This window comes from Perna viridis, chromosome 12 (genome assembly GCF_037379345.1).
Source record: "Perna viridis isolate PV_CMFRI_1.1 ecotype Kerala chromosome 12, ASM3737934v1, whole genome shotgun sequence".
In the NCBI taxonomy this organism is placed as follows: domain Eukaryota; kingdom Metazoa; phylum Mollusca; class Bivalvia; order Mytilida; family Mytilidae; genus Perna; species Perna viridis.
The window spans coordinates 5,765,670-5,789,866 of NC_142456.1; the positions used below are offsets into that span (position 1 = coordinate 5,765,670).

The 24,197-nt window shown below is 33.4% G+C and overlaps 1 pseudogene; it reads left to right on the top strand.

Annotated features, from left to right (window-relative positions):
- The first annotated feature begins 719 nt into the window (after positions 1-719).
- LOC148600972 (uncharacterized) lies at positions 720-2,422 on the top strand (annotated as a pseudogene).
- The last annotated feature ends 21,775 nt before the right edge of the window (positions 2,423-24,197 follow it).

Below are 24,197 nucleotides of genomic sequence, written 5' to 3' on the forward strand. Positions count from 1 at the left end.
CATGTGAAATCTTAAAGATCGATGTTCTAAACATTACAGTGTCTTCTTTGTTGTTGATACGATTAAAAGAAATGGTGAAATAAAATAATTATCTTGAATCATTAGTAAGAAGCACGCAAAATGTATCCATGTTATTACGAATACAAAATAAAATTATAGGTTTTGTTTTCCCCATATTTATTGTTTTTGATACAAGTGTGGACACAGACTGGTATTGCCGGAGGGGCAAGTGTGGACACAGACTGGTATTGACGGAGGGGCAAGTGTGGAAGCAGAATGGTATTGCCCAAAGATACATACGTTTTGTCTTGAAAGAGTAACCAATGAAACCAAGATTTTAGCGAAAATCAAAGGAATGTAATCTAAGGACAAAAATCAGACATGGAAAACAGACAAACACAACAATGAATATAAAGTAACTAAAATAATACATATGAATTAACAAAATTAAATGAGAAACTCGGACTCCACTTTAAACTGAGAGCATGGACCAGATGCACCGGTAGGGTGAACATGTTTGCATCGTCCAGAAAGCTCCTGCATTTACTGAAATCAATAATTGAATTATGCACATGTTCATAAATATATATTAACATGTGTTACTAAATATCTACTGATATCAATAAATGGTGAACGAATTCCACAATGACTTGCCACAGCCATAAGACATGTCATATACATATTCTTCCTTGAAGATGTACTTGTATGGATGTGTCGAACTTGTTATTTCATCTTAATAAGGATTGGACATTCACTTTATGTAGGTTAGCTTGGTAAAATTCTGGGCTCTTTTTTTTTATTTTATTTTTTTTATTTTTTTTTTTTTAATTTTTAAAATTCTGCCGATTGTCTTTCAGAAAAAGAGAAGAACATTGAAAACACACATGCCATGAGTGGAGTGTGCTCTTGGTCGTGGATAATCCCATTTTGGAATTTGGCACTTGAGATATTTTTCTGTTTTTACCACCTCCGTCAAAGCCTGTGGGTATGGACTAAGTCTGTACTTCGCTGGGGACATTTATGGACAAATAAAACTGTTACAGTGTTTACGGACAATATGACGACCAAATGTATTTTGAATAAGGGGCCGTCAAAGAACAAGTGGCTGATGAGTTTACTGAAAACTTTAATTTGGTTGTCCACAATGCATGATTTTGACATTCAGGCAAAATTTTGAGAGGGCGTTACAACGTTATTGCCGATGCCGCCTCACGTCTTCACAAAGAATCTCAACTTTCGAGACTTTATGATATATTGACTAGTTACAGTTGCATTCCATATACTGTACATGAACTATTAAGACATGTTCCGTTTGCCTTTTATCTTTTTAGATGGTGCAAATATGATAGCGAACTTGGAGATCGCCGTTGAACGATTGAAAGGAAAGGGGTGGGCTGAATCAACAGCTGGAAGGTACACCACGCACCTGAAGACGTATCTTCAGTTTTGCGACGAGTACAAACTGCAGCCGGTACCATGTGATCAGAAGACTATTGAGATTTATATCGCATATTTAGTGGACAAGAAACGTTTCGCATATTGTTCTATTCGCTCCTACTTGAACATTATTTCTGTTTTACATAAAATGCACGATATACAGGATCCTAACTCTAACTCTTGGAATATACAGCACTTACTAACGGGGGTGAAAAGAGAATTAGGAACAAGTCAATCCTGCAAAGCGCCAGTTACGCCGGAACTGTTATTGAATTTAAGGAACATTCTTGATTTGTCAAACCACAACAATATTTTTTGGGGTAGCTTGTTTGACAGGGTTCTTTGGCTTTTTAAGACCAAATAATTTTCTTGTAAAGGGAACGTTTAATCCCGACCTTAATCTTTGCAGGGTTGATGTATTATCATGTAGCTGGGGTATGCTTTTACGTTTAAAAGTAGTTAAAACGCTTCAGTTTCGTTCAAAACCAATAGAAGTGGTATTGCCTTGTTTAAGTAATCACCCGTTATGTCCAGCTACAGCCATGTCTCATGTATTAGCTTTAGCCGGAGATCCTCTGGACCCCTTTTTTCTCTTGTCAGATAAGTCATGTTTAACATGTACTGTTTTTTTTTTAAATGCCTTCCGTTTTGCTTTGCAAAATTTAAATGTAGATACCACAAGCTATGGTGGTCATTCCTTTCGCCGTGGTGCCGCTACCTGGGGCTCAAAAGCAGGTCTCTCTGACAACAAGATTAAGTTACTAGGATATTGGTCAAGTGATTGCTTCACAAGATATATAGATAGTGATGTTGATCAACGTTTAAAAGCTATTTCCTCCTTCTGTACCCTCTTACCCCGTTAAAATCCTTCTTTGGGTTTGGGACTTTATTACATGCATCTGTTCATCAACGCAGGGGGCATGTTTGTAATTGGGGGTTTGTTTGCTTGGGGGTACCAAGCTATTAAATTTGCCATACTTATTGTTGTGTGTGTATATATATATATATATATATACCTAACATAGTAGTAATCATACAAAATAGGTAAAGTTCGACTTTTTTGCATTTGAAAAGCTACCTGTTTTTGACAACAATATTCCTAAATAATTGAAACTATCAACCGTGATGCATCATTAAACTTAAAACTAAGATTTTTAGACATCCTGCGTTTTGGAGAATTTTTTTTTTTACTTTTGCTAATAGTAACTTTAAGTTTCCACAATGTTTCATTATTCTAAGTTGATAACCATAATCTTTCTTGGTTTTGAATATACTATGCCGAAATTTCTCTCCTTCAATCGGCTCTTATCTTCTTTTTTTTCGAAGCGATGCTAGCCATCTTTAGTATTTTTTTTCTAAGTATCAGACAGCAGATAGTCACAAACCTACAAATTCACTTGTATTTCTTATTCAGAAACAGTTCAAGACCACATAGACAGTCTTAGAGTTTAGTATTTCGAACAGTTGTTGCAGTTTTGAGATAAATATATATATATTGTAACTGTCACGATGCGCGGCCTGTATTTTCTCATCGCTAAATATTTACATACCAAAAAACACAGTAGTCACGTCAGTCAACGAGGCATCATAAATGGCCCAAAGAGGTAATTTAGTCATTTCTACATCAATCTATCAAGTCAATCATTTCTATTTTGATAACTTTTAAGATATTTCATGTATTTACTAGGTTTGTAAACAATGTTTCTTTGATCTTTTCAGATTTTACGTAACTGTGTAACTTTGTACCTTTGTACATGTACCTGCGACTGCGTTCAACAGCATGTGTATTGTGATTTGTAATTGTTTGCGATAATAAATAATTGAACTTTGAAGCTTCATGGACCTTTATTGACTGCGACAATACTCTTCCTGCTACATATATAGAGGGTGTATAAAACTGACACTCTGCAAGAGTTATCGTTCTCGATTTATGTTGTTCTAAGACGGAGATGAATAATTTTTTTCTCAAGAACTGCATATAATATATACTAAATCAAATATGGCGTATGTAGATTGTAGAAGCATAGTCTTTTCGGTGTGGTACTTGTTTGCAAAATGATGTAGCTCCATCACGTAAGATGGTGGAACTTCAGAATATATATATAAGCGGATAATAATTGTCTCATTTCTGTTTGATCTTTACAGAAATTTAATAATCCCAATTTGAGAAGACGAATTTTTTTTATTGATTTTTTTCACAGATTCATCATCTGTTTTTTTTTTTTCTTCTTTCTTTTTTATTTTTTATTTTTTTTTATTTTTTTTTTTATTTTTTCTTTCTTTCTTTTTTTTTGAGAATACGAACAACTGTCTATTATTAGACATAACTCTTTGGTGAAAACTTACGAAACGTCTCGTCCAAGTAGGAAACAGTAGATACAATAACTATGGAAAGTCAGATTGGATTCCCCCCCCCCAACAAAGTCACATTTTCCCCCATAGAAACCTATGGAATTAATTAAAAGTTTGTAGTCACGGCTGCTATCTAAAAGATATTATCTAGATTAAGTCGCGCTTTGACAATTTGGGGAAGGAAGAGTGGGGGCTTTGATTGAAAAAAATGTATAAGGAATTTGATTTGATTCAAAGACTAAAAAGTGATATGTTTTTCTTGCTTATAAACCCATGTACTCGTATCTGCAAGCGAGGCTCTTTTAACTTGGACAATGTTGATTTTTAAATGAAAGAGAGAGAAATCAAAGTAAGATGCCAAATTCATAATACTCTAAAGCTTACAATTTGTATCAGATAAAACATTGATCGTATTCTGTCATTTTGGCACCTCCAGGTATTACAACTTCAAGGTTAATTTCGAATGCTAATAAGCTGTACTGTCTGTGTTGTAGTGTGCAACATTCATGACAATCTGTTGTCGGAAATCAAGTGTCAGTTTACACTCGAACAATTACATATATAACTGACATGTAAAATTGAAACTGTAGAAACAAAAGGATTCAGGAGCAAGTTAATCTGACTTACCTGATAATCATGACATGGGTTATTAAACTACATAGTTTTTTTTTTTTTTTTTTTTTTTTTTTTTTTTTTTTTTTTATCAATTGCAAATTTTTTCGTTTATGTTTTGTTTTTTCATCATCGTCGTCGATTAACCTGGAGCAGATCGTCAACCTGGCCCTGAAAATTACCGTATTTTTTTAACCAACATCAACTAAAGAAGACACCAACCAAGATAACAACTTCCAACAATGACCATCTTACATCCAATCTACGACAATATTTTAAAGCTGGGATTATTTTTTGTCATGAATGCCCCAAAGATATTTCATTCTGAGTAATTACTGGAACTGATATTCTTGCTGAACATCCTGGTATCTCCGCATATTACCATCCAGAAAGAGCATAAATGGTGTTACAGTTATATCCCTTTGTCCGGTCATTTGATATTTGAAGGCATTAATGTTGAAGACATCTGTTTGCTATCTGGGAATGGCTTACTGCGGGTCGGAGCAGCACAATATAGTCTAAGTACCGTGATAAGCTCTACCAAAGTCTTGGAATTTTATGACTACACAATCAATAAAATATATTATTGACTTACTTAATATTAATCTAAATATGATCAGAACTGCCAATACATATACAGAATACAAATGTGCATATACGTCATGTTGGCCTGGTTTAAATCCATATTGGCCTAGGCCAATATAACGTATTGGACAAGTTAGTCAATAAAGGTATAATTGCGTAACATTTTCTATATTGGCTTAGTTGTTGCTCCGAGGCCAGCCATATTGAACTGAGACGTAGTCGAAGTCCAATATTGCTATCCGTGTATCAATAACTTTAATTAACAATACTATAATTATATAATATCAAACTTTTGTTTGTACCAACTCAATAATACTTAACTAAGTTCTCATGGTATAAATAGTGAAAAGATACTATCGAAGTTGTGAGGTTTTTAGTGTGTTCCAGTTTGGTCTTAACTGTGAAATACAGATGGCCGGATACCTCTAGAACTTCGAACTGAGACAGACGAAAAAGTAGTACGACACGGACACAATATTTAAAAATGGCTTATTCGAATAAGTGCGCAAATACCATCACCACTAGACACTTAGACTGAGGTGTTTCTGAGACTTTACACCGACAAGAACTAAAGTTTAACTGAAAAAAATCGTTTTGAAAGTGGAAACAGTTTCTTGGATTATTAGTTGGCATAGAGGACTCGTTACACCTTTCCTCGGTGTTACGAAAACACCGAAAAATTTTAACTGGTGTGCTGGACATTTGAGTGGTTTCTTATTTCCAGATGAATAATATGGTCAAGGCTACAACAAAAAATGTGGGTTCAAAAATGTATGAGAGTGGCGGATCCAGAGTGGGTGCAGGGGGTTGGCACCCCCTTTTTATCAGACATTTGTCATTTTCATGTGTAAAATTGACAAACATGGCAACCTGGCTGGTATCCCTCCTTTCCAAAGTATCTGGATCCGCCCCTGGAATCAATATTTATAGGCCTGGGGTCAGATGAGAAAGGATGAGTACTAAGGCGCAGTTACGATATCCATAATGGCTAACAAAATCGTTTACTGATTTGATATGTGTATAACAATATTTCACCCATTGCTTAATTACAAACATTGACACTTACAAATATGATGCCTCTAACCAAAGTCTAGAGCCGAACTTATTGAATCTGTTGATATTTAATCTAAAAAATATTAATATTTATACAATGAATTAAATATTCAGTGTTATGAAACAAAATATTTAGTATATATCAAACCAGAAGTTTAGAAATATAAATTCTTGTATCACAGGCTTATTCATAAGTTTAATACATTTCATAATTAACTTACCTTGACCAAAACTACCACATAATGGCGTAAACTGACTTATATTAGACATTTGAATGTAATTTTTGTCCTTTAAAATATGAAAAAAAACGTCTTTATCATTTTTCTCAACTTCCTTAATATAACACCAACGACCTTGAAAATGAATAGGGTTTACTAAGTATGGACCAAGTTTTTTTCGGAAGATATCGAACTGATTGATTGATTGATTGATTGATTATAATAAAAAAAGTTTGATTCTTATACTACTCCATTAACCAACTTGTAATGTTAAATTGGCCCTTTCGTGGTAAGCTGGTGAGCATGCGTGACTTATACTTCCGCGAGGTAGGGCTTGGGAAGAACAAGAGAACTTTCCTCGCGGAAGTGTACATTGAGCATGATACATGTATGCTCATCAATTATCAGCACGAAAGGTGATGACGATTAGGGTTTTTTTTTGTCTTAGCTTACCTTGAGGATCTCCCAGGATCAGTTCTTACGAATTAAAGTTGAATTTGTTGGCTTGCATCAAAAACAATGAACGATACTTTGCATTGTATTTAGGATGAACAGTAATTCTTATTTCAGCAGATTCGTTTCCTCTTGTTTAACTGATTGAGGCCCCTGCATGTGATATTGGATTTTACATTCCTGATTAAATTATTTCCACTAACAATACAAAAATAGTAAATATACATATATATATAAATAATTATAATCATCGGGTCTGATTTCAATTTCGCCAGCAGTTTTTCCAACCCAGTAGCTTTGACAGGATTAATTGAATGCAAATATGAATAAAAGGGGATCATGTTGAACAGTGTTTTCATTTCAACGATTCCAGTTTAAACCGAAACCTGAATTAATAAAAATTAAACCATTTAAACCAAACAAAAAGAGCCAGTGTAGCCCAAACAAAACGAAATTTTATCTGCACCTATTTCTATGTATACTTATCAACCTTTTTTTTAGTAGTGTTTAATCAATTTTTGAGTCAACTAGGTAATGTTACAGGGCTCAAGGTATCAAAATAGATTTATCTGCCTGTTGTTATACAACACACATTTTTCGCGAATACTTAAAACAAAACTAATTTCATTTTGCATGGCATTTCATATCCTGAACTTTTCTTTTTTTTATATAGTAAATTAGAACCTTTGACATAATGTAGACCTCTTTAGATGTCACTTTATAATATAATGAAACCTGTCTAAACCAAACCTCTTTAGAATTTTTAATTTTTAAATGTTTAATTTAGACATGTGTTTGTTTAATTAAGGTTCAAAATGTATTTTTAAAAGTGCTTCTCTTTATAAGAATCAGGCAAAATGTGTATAAGGTGAAATCATGAAGAAAAAAAGGAGATTTTATGGCATTATCTTATTTATCCAGAAACAACCATCAAAGTAAGTATGAAGTATGCCTTTTTAAGATATTTATAGTCAAATTTAGTTGAAATACACTATAGAAAAATGGCGGGGAAATTGTCAAGCACTTTTCTCTATATAAGAAGTCAAAAAATATCTGTGCCATAAGTGCTTCAGGATAAATTAAAATAGCTTTACGGTTAATTTCTAGATGTATTAAAAGTATTTGAGGCACAGAAGACCAAATTTATAGAAATGATGTGCCACCCATTGTCTAATTCTTACGCAGAATGGTATTTAAGTAGACAGGAGTTGATTCATGCATGTCAAAAACCCACTGAACTCACTTTTATTTCATGTTCAGAAACAGCTACTGGTCACATAACTGGTCTTAGCTTTTCATTTGGACGTTGCGCTTTTGAGATAAAAATTATGTAATAGATCTGAATATGGAAAGGACAATTTCACGTAAAAATACAGCGTATGTAGGACCATTTGTTCGATGGGTATTTCTTTACAATGAATCACTTTAATAATGACACTGTCTGAAAATTAAATGGCTGTTACTTAAACTGACATTAAGGGATTCAAAAGTTTGGTTTAGACAGGTTTTCTGATTATTCAGGATTCAGTTTAAACATGCTTCACTGTATTGCCAGCAGATCATGGTATAGTTTTGTTTAAGTATGCTGCGCTTGCTGTTAACATTCTTTGAAAGATACTAGGTTTGTGATAAAAAGATGATACCCATAGTGATGCAGAAGACGAAAGTGGTGTTGATAAGGCGATCTGTCTATCCTGTGTTAAATAAATTGATATTTGGCCGTTTTTTTTAGAAATCGTTTCCTGTGTGTTTGTACACTACGATTTAATTTACCACATTTTTTTCAGGAATAAAGATTCTTTAGTTAAGAGATTTAATGAATTGTTGTGGTTTCATTTTATTTTTTATTATCTAGGGAACTGCATCAATCCGATTTCATGAAATGTTACATTATTTACTTAGTATTTATTCTTCGCTTGTTAGAAGGCACGAGATAGCAAAAAAATTGTAACCACTTTCACTGATACAACTTAGGAAACAACCATTTGATTTTATGGGGGGCTAGGATAATTTTTTCCGTCCTGGATATTTTTTTTTGTTAAGACTATCCTAACTTTCTATTTTTTATTCCACAGCTTGTCCTGGATTTTTTATGATATATATCCTGATTTTTTTTTCAACAGATGCATCCTGCTTTTGTTTACCCGAATGGTCATCCTGTTTTTTTACCATAATTATGCTACCATCTTGCCTTTTTTCTAAATTAATCCTAGCCCCCTAAAAATCAAATGGTTGCTTCCTTCCATGCAGCAAAACTAATTTCATTTTGCAGAGTATTTTCAGCTATGTTATACTTTCAAACCAGGTCCTGACCTTTTCTATTTTGATAGTAGATTGAAACCTTTTACACACTGTCAACTTCTTTAGATGTCATTTTATAACAGTACCTCCTTTTCCCACTTGGTTTATGTCAACCAAAAAAGCTTTTTCCCCTATTATAACAATACTGAGGAAAATGTTCGTTATTTCGACATGCAAACCAGTATTTTATTGACTAAATTTGAATGCTCTGAATGAATACATTTGTATTAATTCCATACTAAAACCCTTATATTGATTTTAAAACCCATTAATATTAAATGATTTTAAGAAAATATTAGTTTTGCCTAACCAATATTATTTACCTATAGGTATTATGTAAACCAACAATGACCCAGCGCTTGCAGTGGTTGACCCAGTAATTCGCGAAAAGGGGAAGGGAGCTTACTCAGGTCACATTTTTTTAATTCACTCGAGTTCATAATAAGATTTTTTTTTTATCAACTGAACTATTTTGCTTGCAGAGTATTTTCCGTTGTTTTAACACTGAAAAAATATAACATATTTTTCTGAAATCTCATTGACAATATTATAATGGGACTTCAAATTGGCAAGACTATCAAAGACGTATGAATGATAGAAACTCAGTTGTTTTCGCTAAGTACATATATTAAAGATCTTTCAATTTTGTGTCAGAGGGGGTCATTTAATGCTATAGGATAATATGCCTAAATAAGTATTTAGCATTTAGTTTAAAATTCAGTATTATGGGGCATATAAGATGATGTTCCAAAATCAAAGTTTCTAATTTTTTCTAAATTCATAATGTTAGACATAATCAGTATTAAATAAAAACAAATATAATTATATTCTCGACCGAAAAATTATTACCATAATTCGGAATAAAAACAACAACGACTGTTTATAACCATTTCATTCTATGGTGAATAAATTATAATTTAATCAAACTTGATCGCAATCACAAAAAAAATAATGCTTCAATAATATTTTCTCTGATTAGTTGATCTTTAATGTAACGCGTTAAATTATTTTTGGATTTTTTTTTTGTAGTTTATACATTCAACATAAATGTAAATATCTTCTCTGAAACCATGTGGATTCTGCCCGAGAGATTGTCCCTTTCAGTGTTTAAACCCCAAACGAATTGCGGAAAACAAAGAAACAATGAAGAGTTTAAATTTAATGACGAAAAAAATGTACAAAAATATTAAAATCCTTAAGGCATGTTTTGTGATCGAACGAGGTTTTGAACAGACGTACGGACGGACGAGTTAAAGGCAATAGACAATACATTGTCCGACAAATGAGCAATTGTTCTTATTACAAGAAGCTTGAAAGTAAACGTAAAAACGTAGTGGAAAAAAATACAAGTGAAATAACAAATACTGGATAGAAATTTGTTTTACCACAATAGCTTGCTCCCACTATCCAACAAAGGGTGGGTGTTTCCAACCCCATAGACCCCACACGCCAGCCACTATACCCCACTTACGATCCACCACTGCATTATATAGACATACTTACTGGTAATCAGTGTCTTTGCGGTGTTTCCAAAAGTCAATATATACACAACCAAGAATGTCGCATGTGATAATCATATGGTACTTAACGTACTATTCTAAGACGAGAATATTAGCTTACTTAAATCATAAACACATGATGATCAAATACATGTATGTGATTATCGTCCGATAAACTGGAACTTATCTTAATTTTACATGATAATCATACGTGGAACTTAATGATTCTCATGTGTGCACATGTGTGGCACTTTTGGCTGTGTAGACAATAATATACCTTGTATTGCATTTTCAATAATTCTTCAATACTTTTTTCAGTATTGTTTAAGGATTATATAAGACGATGTCAAAAAAATATGTAATTTTATACCGCTCAGGCTTGTAGTCTATTCAGTCAGAAATTATAATCTCCTTGCACACAAGGGAACTTCTTCATTGTTGTACAGCACAAAAGTCGTACTTCATGTACTGACTTGGGGTTATTCACCGATTTCACAATTTTACTTACTGGTAAATATACAGTGAAACCTGTGCGATCCGAACCCTAAACATACAGAACCGGCAAAACCCGTCCTTTGTTTTGATGCCATTCCATGTCACTTTATTTTCATTCTGAACCCGTGGGCACTTGTTGGCTGCCTAAACGAAACAAAATAAGGAATCCTTACGGAGTTCGATTAAAAAAGGTTTTCCTGTAAAGGCATTCAAATGAGTATTGGTTTTCCACACAGGCAGGCATCACTGCACTTACGAACGTCAGCCTGTTAAATTAATGAATTTAATTGATAACGGGGTGCGCTTGGTTGTTCACAGGATTTAAATTTAATCTTCATATTTTGTTTTCGGTTTCAATGTTTAACTGAAATATTAGTATAAATGTGCACTAAGCGTGGACAAGATTTTACTTAAAATATACGAAGTAAATTGAATCGCTTTTGTATATCGATGTTTTTCAAATCAATTTCATAAGACGTATGATTTAAAATGAATTGATCCTGTTAAATAATATTACGACCTTGAATAAGTATTTTAAGTTCACTGTCATATGTTGTTTTTTTTTTAAAGAAATCACCGCGCAATTTCTCTCAACTAGTGATCTGTTACTATTGCCTATAGCTCCGAAGAAGTAAATAAGTGGTCAGGGGCGTAGCTAGGCCTGTTTTATTTGTACGCAAAATTACGGCGAGGGGTCTTGGGGGGAGGGGGGTCGCTCAAGACCCCAGTGAGTCATTGCATAAAACCTTTATTTCATCTTTAAAATGTGTGTTTTTATTTTTGTTACTTTTTCCGAAAGTACGCAACTGCGTATTTGAGTATAGGCAGCTACCCTCCTGGTGGTGATTGTGGTGCTTGGTTGCGTTTTGGTTAAAACTATGTGTTCGTTTTGTTTTGGCAGGATTTTTGTATTTTGAATTTGTCAATATATGTGTAACTAATAACTTATGCATCCATCGTACTTTTTTTCATCATCTAAGACTAGTTTTCCCTTAGTTCCACTGTCTCTATGTTTTTTGTTTTTTTTTCAGCATTCAATACATTTATTTAATATATAATATTACATTGATTTATTATTTGGAATATGCCTTCCTCTTAAAATTAATGTCAGAAGAAGCCAATCGGAACACTTCAGCCTTTCTAGTTAAGCAGAATATTTTTTTTGTAGTGTAGCGGAAATGACCGAGTAGTTCCGATTGACACATAGCAAAACAACTAAGAAGTAAACTACAATTGTAAGATATTAAGATGTTTTGGCATGCCATGTTGGTTTTAAAATCGATCATCAATGCGATCGGGATGTCTTCAGTCCCTATTGAGTGGATTGATGGATTGAAGCGCGTTGATGATTCCTAACATCGGGTATATTGACTAAAAAATTAAAAGAGAAAAAAGATTCCAATTCCTGTTTTAATAACCTTTAGTTAATGGTGCCTTTCGCGATGGCTGACATACTTTACTTTTTTTTTAAATAATAAATGTTAAAGAAATTAAATGTCTTATTCATAAAAGAAATATTAAAACACAAATTAGAAGCATGATCTAGATTGATGATGGTAGAAAATCTTCAAATAGAAAGAAATTAGGGAAAACCAGTTAACGTCGCATTCGTATCTGAACTGTTTCATTTGTTGTTAAAATCTCAATTTTGCTCGAGATAAAACTCTTTTTAAAATGTTTTTTTTTTGTGTGTACATGAATACATGTAAGTCGTTGTTAATGGTCGATTAAATTCAAATTTCTTGTAAATGCAAACAATTATCCTTTTATTAGATCTTAATTGAAGAAGTTGGGAGTCCCTGATCATTAAATTAAGTCAGCATATGACTTTTATTCCCTATGAAAATGATTCAGCTCTTAATACAGTGAAACCTGTCTATCTTGAACCTTGTATAAAATCTGTCGACTCCGGGCATTGTATTTTGAACCTGAGTAAACCAACAAATCTGTCAGTCCAAAAATGGTTCAGTTTAGATAACTTTCACAGTAGTAAAATAATACGAGGTATCGTGCTTAGACAACAACCATTTTTATGGCGAGGAGGGGGGGCTCGGAATCAAAATAAATTTACTCAATAATGAAGAGAAAAATTGCGAAACCGTATCCCCATTAATTAACAATGCATAATTAAAAATAAAAATTTAAACTCCGACTACTGCTAAAATGATTTGGTTATAATCTCGATCAACAACCCCCCAAATCGAGAAGAAAATCGTCTGTGCCTTACTTGAATTAGTGTTTTGAATTTTGTTCGGTTTCACCATTTGGAATCGAGAGGGGTCTATCAAATACAGTAATCAGCACACCAAGCACTTTGCTTTAGAAATCCCAAAGATGGCGCTGACTGGCCTTAGACGACCCACTCCTATGATTTTCAATTATTACTTTATAATTAACCAAACCTTTTGAGAATAAGCGAGGGTCATGCACCCAGCCCCACCCCTTCAATCCACCTTTGCTCACAGTATACACATTCATAAAACGTACTTAAAGAATGATTGCATGTCCTAAGCTAGGTGTGCTCGAATAGTGTTCAAAATTTTGTTGTCTCTCACGCTTCATTCGCCGTCTCGCTCCCACTATTAGGTGCGCGCGCAATTGTTGAACCCCTCCACCACACATAAAGCGACATATATAATATGAAAATACCTTATCTTATGTAAACGGCTATTTATGAAAGCAATCTCATTGTAATTTTTTTCGCAACTTCATTGTGTACATTCGAGTGTTCAAATAATATACTTATTTTTAATTGTTTTGTTAAAAGGCAATATATGAATTTGTTTCTTTCACTTTCTTTTTTCTATCATTTTAAATTACTAGTAAGTGAAATTGAACTCATTCCAACTTCATGCGGTGACAAACTAGTTGTATCCCAGTACATATGAGCTAAGTGCGATTAAGTCATGCCTTTAATGTGTGTGTGTGTGTGTTTTCCCTTGCTAGTTTTTATCCTTGGAATATAGTCTTTTGATTTCCGCTCGAATCTTTGTTCACTTGATTACTCTTTCTGCATATTTAAGTAATTTAGAATACAAAAATGAACAGGCGCGGGTCTAGGGAAATGCTTGTCTAGCATATCCCCACCCCCATTAGGAAAAATACATTTGTTTGCATGAAATCTTGATTTTTCGCAAATTCTACTCCCCAAAATGTTTTGCCTCGTTTCACTGGGTCTTTTAATTTAACGTACACCCCTAACTTGCCCCTGATTAAATATAATAAAACCTGTCTTACTTAAAACCCTTTTTGACTTTCACCTTGGTTAACATACATTTTAATTGATATAAAGTGACTTTTTTAAAGTGTCAGCTTTAGATTTGTTTTAAGGTTCGCTTTAGACAATGTACTATAATCATTCGAAGATCGTTAAAACGTAAACTTTGTGAATAGTGGCTTTCATACTCCTGATTTGCCCAGTAGAAATGTAATTTCTGCTGGAAGTTTGAATAAACTGGGATACGACTGACCAGGCGCGGATTCAGTTTTTGATCGGCAACATATATATCCAGTGTGGTTGACGCGTTTTTCAACAAACCATCGGCATTGCAATAGAAACAAATTGTGCTCTTCTACTTGCAAACCTATTCCTTCACTCTTTTAAGGCCGACTTTTTAGCTGATCTTATCCAAAAGAAAAAACATCGTTTAGCTAGATCCTTTAATCTCAGTTTCCGCTATATAGATGACATATTATCGTTAAACAATCCTAGTTTATAGGATCTTATACATCGTATCTACCCCAAAGAACTTAAGATAAAGGATACTGCGGACACTGTGAAGTCAGTCTCATATCTTGACCTACACTAAGAGATCGATAGTAAAGGAAAACTAACGAACAAACTATACGACAGACGCGATGACTTTTCATTCCCTGTTGTCAACTTTCCTTTCATCTGTGGCAACATCCTTTCAGTACCTGCGTATGTAGTTTTCATATCACAACTCATACGTTATACCAGAGTTTGCCGTAACTACGCAGACTTTTTGTACAGCGCTAGACTTCTTAAAATAAAGATTTCATCCAAAGGAACTTTTAAGGTGTGTCGTATGCCGGGTTCACGCCGCCCCTATGAATCCATCCCTGTCTTTTTTATGGTAAATCCTAAAAAAACATCAAATGAAAAGTAAGCGTAGGTGGCCGGAATATATATTTTATATATACTCAGTTTTCCTAGTTAGACACAATTTATTAATCGATTTAACAAAATTGAATTAACCAAGGTTATTATATCGATCACCTTTATATGCTTTGAACCTTTTTAAAAATTTAAATTCTTTATTCCTAACATAAGTAAATTTGTTTACACATTTGATGAAGTGCATCGAAATTGAAACTGGGAATCCCGAGGTGTAAAGTACATCTACATGTCAGTAAATTGAACTGATTTAATTGTCTAGTCATTGCACTGAACTTAAACTGATTTATTTTTAAATATTATTTTCTGTCGATGAACATCTATACATTTTACGAATTGAAATGTATTTGGGTCAAATGGGTCAATATACACATTTAGTCCAATTTATATTTGAATGTCTCAATTAAATTTAAGACAAGTTTTCGAATACACGGGGTATAAAATCTGAGTAATCATAGCAACGAAAAGCGTAGTCACATTAAATCAAAGTACGGAAGTACTGAGTCAATGAATCCTTCATAGTTTCAAGTAACAGAAGCATAGTCACATTAAAAAAATAAAACTTCCACAGTACTGTGGACGTAGCATTTTAGCGGTTCATAAATAAATGCAAACAACATCTCTCGCAAACATTATATTATCATACAATGAATTCGAAACCGAGAAATATACTTTTGACAAATCCGCGAAAATGTATTCGTTTAAAGTGCTCCGATGTCTGATAACACAAACTTTTTCCAGGGGACCGGGAGTTGAGACCTATTGTTTGAAAATTGTGTTAATTTCGTGTAAAATTTTGGCAAAAATAAGCAAATAACAGACCCCCTTTCAAAATCTCTAGATCCGCCCCTGGAATGATTAAGTTGTCTTAATCATCATCTCTCATTCCTCCCCTAAATGCTACCTCAAAAACACTTTCGACTATACCCTTTCCCACGAAGGATTTCCTTTTAAAAAATAATACATTTATACTTTAAGTCCCCTGTCTAAATATCAATGGGAACTCGTCCCACGCTGCGAGACTCGAATTATTGTTCTGAAAGGAACTTCATCACACGAACAATCTCTTATCTAAGAACTCAGCTTGAGAATTTTAACCGCATATTTTTTAATGTAAATATAATTAAGATAAATTTTATATAATGGTTGCCCATAAATACAATATACAAAATACAAAACGACAATTGACACCTACATGCATTTAATTTTGCTTTCATTTCGTAAAGTATCTGTCATGATAATTGACAATGAAAGCAATAATCCCTTCAGAGTTAAAATGCATATTTAAATTCCGCTAATCATGTAGCCTTTTAATTACATCGACGATTGAATATTTGCTGGGTAAACCATGATTTTAAAAGTGGTCGCTTCAACAGTAGGACACCACATTACTTATTTTCAATAATTTTTAGCAAAAACATATTTTTGTGAAAGAGTAATCAAGGGAACCAAGGTCATAGCGGAAATCAAAAGAATACAATCCAGGGACAAAGACCAGACATGGAAAACAGACATACACAACAAAGAACATAAAGTAATTAAAATCATACATATAAAGTAACAAAAGCAAATGAGCATATCGGACTCCACTAAAAACTGGGAGCATGGACCAGGTGCACCGGTAGGGTAAGCGTCCTCTGCTTTTCTAGAAACACCCGCCGTGAGTAATTATAAGTTTAGAAATTATACACCTCTGGCTTTTACACATATCTATGCACAGTATATATTTGGGTCTATTATACTGGCATTCTGGTGGCGGATCAACGGGTTCATTGGAAAATTTGATTAAGTTAATGCAAAATTTTAGCAAAACTGAGCAAATATTAGCTTGGAACTCCTTTTTCCTGGACACACCCCTTTTTCAAAATATCTGTATCCGCCCCTGCTTCTTTCTGTATAGATACGCACTATGATAGAGGAAGCACATTCGAAGTCCACTTGAAAATGGTTCTATTTGGTTATATATAGATAAAAATGAACTAAAATAACTAGAAAATATATTTTAATCACTGATCACTGTGTACGTTTTGAACCAAAAAACCAGACAATTCAAAACAATGCCAGAAACAGAATTAGAAAAATACCGGAATACATCGCCATCTACCAAGACTCCACCATGTGCGAGCGTTTCCCAAACACAATGTAATAGTTTCGGTCGGACACGGCGCCAAGATATCTCGAGGAGCTGTGCCATGCCCTCGACCTCTTCACTCCGATCCCATACATTTTTTTCAACATTAGTGATTAAGTTAATTTGAACCAAGACAAAGTTTTTTACCAATTTGTTTATATTATGAAATTAGTATTTAAATACATAAAAAAAACCTGATCAAAGTTAATGTCCTTATTAATATTTTATTAATATTTAAATGATAAAATTGATGTACATGTATTATCTTTATTATTGTAACTTTTATTTATCATTATTATTGTATATATTGACTTAGCTGATGACAAGAGTGAAAGATGTAACATAAAGTAAATATGGTCTGTTTAAGGTCCGCCGAGTCTCTGTACATGTATATCACAAAGAAACACATGCGAATGCTGATTCTCCCAAGGTTTAACCCCGAGTAGCAATATTTCAGATATATTCAGGCGATAATTTTGAATTGATTATTAATATAATACATGTACACTTTATAAGTTTGTAACGTAAAAATATGCTTTTGACAGCAAATCGCTAACGTTGGTGGTGATTTTATTATCATTCTGGGGTTCGTTCGATGCAGTTGAAATTCGAGTTTATTTATTGGTTCTCATCAAGAGACGTAAATCAAAATTAAAGTAATTGTTGAGCACCTAGCGCTTATTCAATGCCGTTTGACAGCTCACAATTGCGGGATTGGTTGTTGTTTTTCCAAGCGGGAAATCGTAATTTTATCGTTTCTGATGACGAAAATCATTAAGCGTGAAAGCTGTCTAAACCAAACCCCTGTTGAACTTTAAAATTGGATCAGTTTTGACCACGTTCGGTTTACCAAAATTTAAAAAAAATTCAAATTGAAATTGGATTCGAGAACAATCATTCGTCAGCACCATCAACACAATTATGCGTGATGATATTTGATGCAAAAATTTTCTTTTAAGGAGGTAGACCTAGGGTATGGGACACAACTCTTAAAAATCATTCGAATGTTTGAATGCAGCATTTTACTTCAATCTTAATATGTTAGCATCTAATTAACTTGGATTGATTTTATTCTGCTTCAAATGAAAGCTTGAGAGGCTTTGGTGAAATTGAATATGATACAAACGTATCACTGATTTCAAGAGTTATGTCCCTTACCCTAGTTCTACCTCCTTAAAGGTGTCTCGTTTAGACAATTCTGGGATTACTTAGAGTTCGGTTTATAGTTTGTTTTATTGTATTCATTTTAATTATATTACATTTGTTAAGGTACATGCATTATGCATTTCACTTACTTGCAGACAAACATATATAATGAAGAAACAAAGTTGCTTTAAAACTCAAATGTAAAGTGCTAATTACCTTGACATACTTTTAGTAGCTGGTCAGAAACCTGTACTATTTAAATTGAACGCAATAGCGACCAATGTGGTTTTAATATTTGAATTCGGTTTTTTTTTTTTTTTTTTTTGTTTTTTTGTTTTGTGACGAGGTCAGCTCAACCTCTTATTACAAAATGTACATATTCCATAAACTGTAATTATACGTTTAGTACACATATGGTATATAGAGTACTTGGTTTTATTCATTTTAACCAAAAAGAGGCGTTACTCGATTTGTATGAAAGTAAATATTGCAACCCCGATAATAAGACGGCGGCCATCTCCAAGCAATGTAGTGTGTTTCTCGACATTAAATGATTTAGTCGATAAAATTCACACAATCGAATCCTAGCTTGTTTTTTTTTATTACACGTGGGAACAAACTTTCCCTAATTCTACTTCGGTTCGTCTGGTTTCGTAGTCAGGGACGAACCGCAGTCTACGACCCAATATTGGAACACTAATATTTGGTTCAAGTAGAACAAAACGTATAATAAAAAGAACCCCTTGCTTCTTTTCTCCCTTTTTTTGTCATTTGGTGATGTGAGTTGGGCTACAAGAAATTCTTCTCTCGTAAGAATTCAATACTATAGTGTCACGAAAATATATTCAGAGATAAAACCAAATTCTTCAATACAGCTAAATAACATGACACACAGCTAAAAACCAATAAAACATTCACTAGAACTACTACGGCCAATTCCTATCAACCTCTTGCCATAAAGTTTAACTAGAATAACAACGAATGGATCAAATCATAACCTGGCGTTGAATTCACAAAAAGGCGTAAGTGTGAAATTGGTCGTAAATTATGACGTCACAATGATATTTTCTGTTATGATGTCATTACTTACTATCAACTTTACTCTTACGACTTTTTGTGAATTCGACACCTGGCCTACTACGACGATATGCCAGGATCGGTTGCACACAAGTACATGCCTATTGTAGTAGGAACAAAAACAGAGCAGTTTAAATTGCTACAATTATTCTACCTACATATCATACCTTTTTTCAAGTTTAAACGTGATATTGCAATATTTCGTTTTGAAAAAAAAAAAAATTAACGGAGAATTTTTAATATCGCTATAAACATTTAACAATATAAATCAAATATTATTTTATGAAAGTCTTGGATCGTATTTCTTACCTGAGACAAGATGATACATTATTCAAACAACTTGTATTTTTTTTTAATTATTATTCTACCAGCGAGAAAAATAGATTACTTCAGTCAATATAGTCTTTCATTGGCAGAGTAATCATTAGACTACCTGGTGGACTGCTTTGGCACTTATAATAATTGAGAAGGAGGTTTTCATTTTCTATCGGATAAAGATTCAAATACAATTATAGAAATAACCTTGTCAGTCAGTGGCGGATCCCGAGTTTTAGGTAAGGGGGGGGGGGGGCAAGAATGATCAAGAAGTCATTCTAAATAACTAATTTGCAAGATTACTATTGAATCATACATGTTTCTGTGTGTTTTTCATGATTTAACACACACAATTTTTCAACAATTTTTAAAAATTGCTATTTTCAATTTTCTAAGGGGGCGCCCCCTGGATCCGCCATTGTCAGTTAACTTCTGCCAGCTCATCAGGCAATTGTGATTCAATTAAAAGGTGATCAACTCTATCCCGTGAAGTTAACAATTCTACTCGCTGTTAAACCGGAAATTGTTCAATATAGTTATTCGGTTATCACATTCAATCTATCGGTCATTTACGATTATTTACCTTGTAATTTACCTGTAAATGTATTAGTAGAAATTTAAAACTCAACTTTGACCATGGAAATACAATACTTGTTAATTGATATTATCAGACCGGAATTATCCATAATAGTAGATACTGAAAAGTATCAAATCTTTCGAATTTACTTAAATCTTCACGAAACGAATAAGTAACATGTATTTGAATCAACTAAAGAACCGGACAGGTATGTAGGTATTATGCTCCCGATGAACGAGTGGGTGGTACATTAGAATCCCCTTGTCTGTCCGTCCGTCATTTCGTCTTCCCGAGTATCGTTGCAATTATCTCAACCGCCAGTGGATGTATTGAATTCATTTGGCCTACAATGCATGGGGCATACACTGTTTATGATGAATGAAAAACTCGGTTTATAAAACTTAATAATAGTTATAGCATATCATTAGGTTCGTGATTTACAGACAACCTCCAGGCCTGAGTTTCATAAAAGATAACCCTGAGAAACATTACCAAATGGTGGTAAAAATAACAATAAATATTTCGGATAACCGATACACTTCATCAGTCTTTAAACAGTGAGATGCTGTGTAAGGCGATCTCATGGATCTTAGATTAACAAAATTTCACGATTCAAAGTTCAAGATCAAAATAACAAAATTGATTCTGAAACTGGATGAGAATGACTGTACCTTTACAAAAGATACATTAAACCTAAATAGAAAAAATGTAAAAAAACGGAATAAGAATAACGTTAAAATGGGAATAATTTAGTGTCCCGTGGTGCTGTATCATCTTGGAACCTGGTCTCAGCTGTAACTTATTTCTTTTCGTTAATTCCATCTGAAGAAACAATTTGTAATTAAAAATCTTTGGGTTTTAGACCAGTTAATGTTGTTTTCTATGGTGGTGATAGTGAGGTTGTAAAGGTCCTCCTGAGTGTGAACGGCAGACATTTTAGATACGACATGAGCAGCTTAACGGGTGTTTTATAGATAGCAGGAGGTAGTCAAGATGTCGAACAACGATTGGTGCAACTTGTCATGTGCCAGTTTTTTCAGATATTTCTTGGTTTGTGTTGATTTTTTCTATGTGTTTTGTTTCTTTTTCGTGTCTTTTTCATGTCTTTTCTTCAGATACAAAATTAATATTTATGAATACATAGTTATAATATGCTTTTAACTATTATCCTACATTTTGCTAACTTGTTTTTAATAGAAATGAAGTTGGTCGGTTCAGTCATGCATACATGAACCTTTAACAAAATAATTTTCGTATATTATAATTGTTTCTAAACAAGTGGTTTGAAGTGATTCTATATGGAATTAAACACTAACCCGTCTATCTTGTCTTAATACAATGGTCCAGACTTTTGTACTTTGGATGCGTGATCTAAAAAGATATAACATGTAGAAGGTCGAATGTTAAAACTCCGCGTTGTTTCAAAATCTATCGGGATTATCTAACGATATTTTATCTTCAATGGTTGAGAAATGGACCAGAAACATAACATATCTCTGTTATTTTTTGACACTTCGTTAAGTTCAAATACTTTTCGATTGTAAAGTATGCATCATAGTTACAAAGCTATTATCGCCATATATACCAAGTATAAATTAGGTTATGGTTTAAAAGTCAGACTTGAGGTAAAACGTGTTGAACATTATACTTATAAGTTGCACCTCATTTAAATTCAGACCCATGATACACTGTATATGACTAAAAGATGTTTTAAAGGCCGTGGTACTCGGGGTGAACGAGATCAGTTATTACTCGGCCTTTATTGTGAAATATATTGCAATACATTGATGTTTCGCCTCTTAGTACTATAAACCAAGGAGAGTGCGACATCTTCCTCTGTGAAACCTAATTCTCTAAATATTCTAGTACATTTTCAGTTATGCTATTTCAGATGAAGTGCCATAAAAAATACGAACCTCTTTCGTAAGCGACAATGGCTCAAGTATCGCACAACACATTATAATTACCAAAGTAAGAATCATTTGCTACAAATAACAGCAAACGCACTTTAAGCAATGCCTTTCTCAACACCCGACATTTGCTTAGTGCTTGGTCGTTCTCAGATTGGTAATATCATTTTCATTGCTCGTCTTACGCCTCCGTACTCATATATTTAAGAATAAGGATACTTTCTATTATTCGCGGTTCGTTCCAACTCAACCAGGGATCCGTGTTCAAGTATTGGTTCGTCTCAGACGACATACCAGACGAACCGGAAGTAGAATTATTGGAAGTTGGTTTCGTACCAGTAAATGGAAAATAAGCTAAGAGTATAAATTAATGAGATTCCGTTGTGTTTGTTTGTTAATATTGTTGTATTTAGAATGTCCTGGTACTTTAATATTTTTCAACTTTTTTATTCAAACAACCCATCACATCCGATATTTTCCTAAACTTAATTTCAGACAGAAATCTGCTTATCACGAACTTTTTGTGATCTCTCTGATTAAGAGTTAGCAAATTGTTCAGAACTCAAATCTATGTACTATAATAGTTTAAACCCATGCTTAAATTCATATTGAAAATCAGACGGAATCATTCTTTTTGTCATGCCTTTGGGTCGACTTTGGGTAGACTCGTCATGTAAATTTCACCCTTAACATAATTCACATTGTTCATTACTTTAAACTTTAAAATTTATTTGAAAAAAAAGAAAGTAAGGGATCAAAATAATAAACCTTTGCAAATAAGTAGGGCGGTACTCTTTGAAAATGAATTATATATTTTCTGTTGATTGTCAGAAAAAGTATTCCTTGTTGAGAACTCTTTAACAATGGTTGGTTGTTTATATTCGCTCTTAATGTTTATTAAAGAAATTATAAACGAGCATTTGTACGTCAGTGTGAAACTTTTGTCTGATATAAATTGCTTTTGTATGTTTTATTTACATCATTTTGTTAATTGGAAATATAAAATTTCAGTCATTATGGTATTGCAATTTGTATTGAACTATAAAAATGTGACGTTTCCGTATATCATTTTGTAAACTTTATACATTCCAGTTTTGTAGATCTATACCGTATCGAAAAGGGTGTGATTTACTTAGTGGTGCTGGAATGTGGTGATGGACCGGTACCACCGAACACCGCCGAACAAATTCGAAAAAAAAAGCTAACTACCATCGAACGCTCTTTAACACGAATAAGTAGTTTATTTCGTTAAAATAGATAATACATATCCTGGGATAGTTACACCCAAATTTAAACTGAAAATAACGTATCTAGTGATCAAAAGACAGTTTGTAAATTGTTTGTTTACCACCGATCACCATCAAACTACCACAGAACATTCTAAAATACGGAGAAATGAACACATACATTAATACAAGCTAGCTCAAATTGGCCTTTAACCGCACCACGGATTGGGCAAAGTTTTAATAAGTTGTAACTGTCTCAATTTTTCTTTCTTCTATGAAATTTTCTAATTTAATTTATGTCAAGAGCAAGATTTCAGTGGATACTTTTTTGTTTAAAATCAACTGGTATAATTCCTTTTGTCATTTCGGAATTACACGTTTTAATGCAGGAAACCCTGACTAAGTGACTATAGTCATATTTTGGTCATTACAATGTTTGTAGTTGTATTTTACATATTATCTACAAAGTGATACGTTTTAGGACTGAGATAAAAGAATTACTAGTAATTAAATGACCATTTAAAATTAGCAGTTAAGATGTTAAGCGAAATCTTTCGTCATTTAAAATTTATCGTGTAATAGTAAACAATGTTGATCGAAAGTCATATCTGCGGGGTGAATGAAATTAAGTGAATATTCATAAACAAAATAGAAATGGAAATACCGAACCCG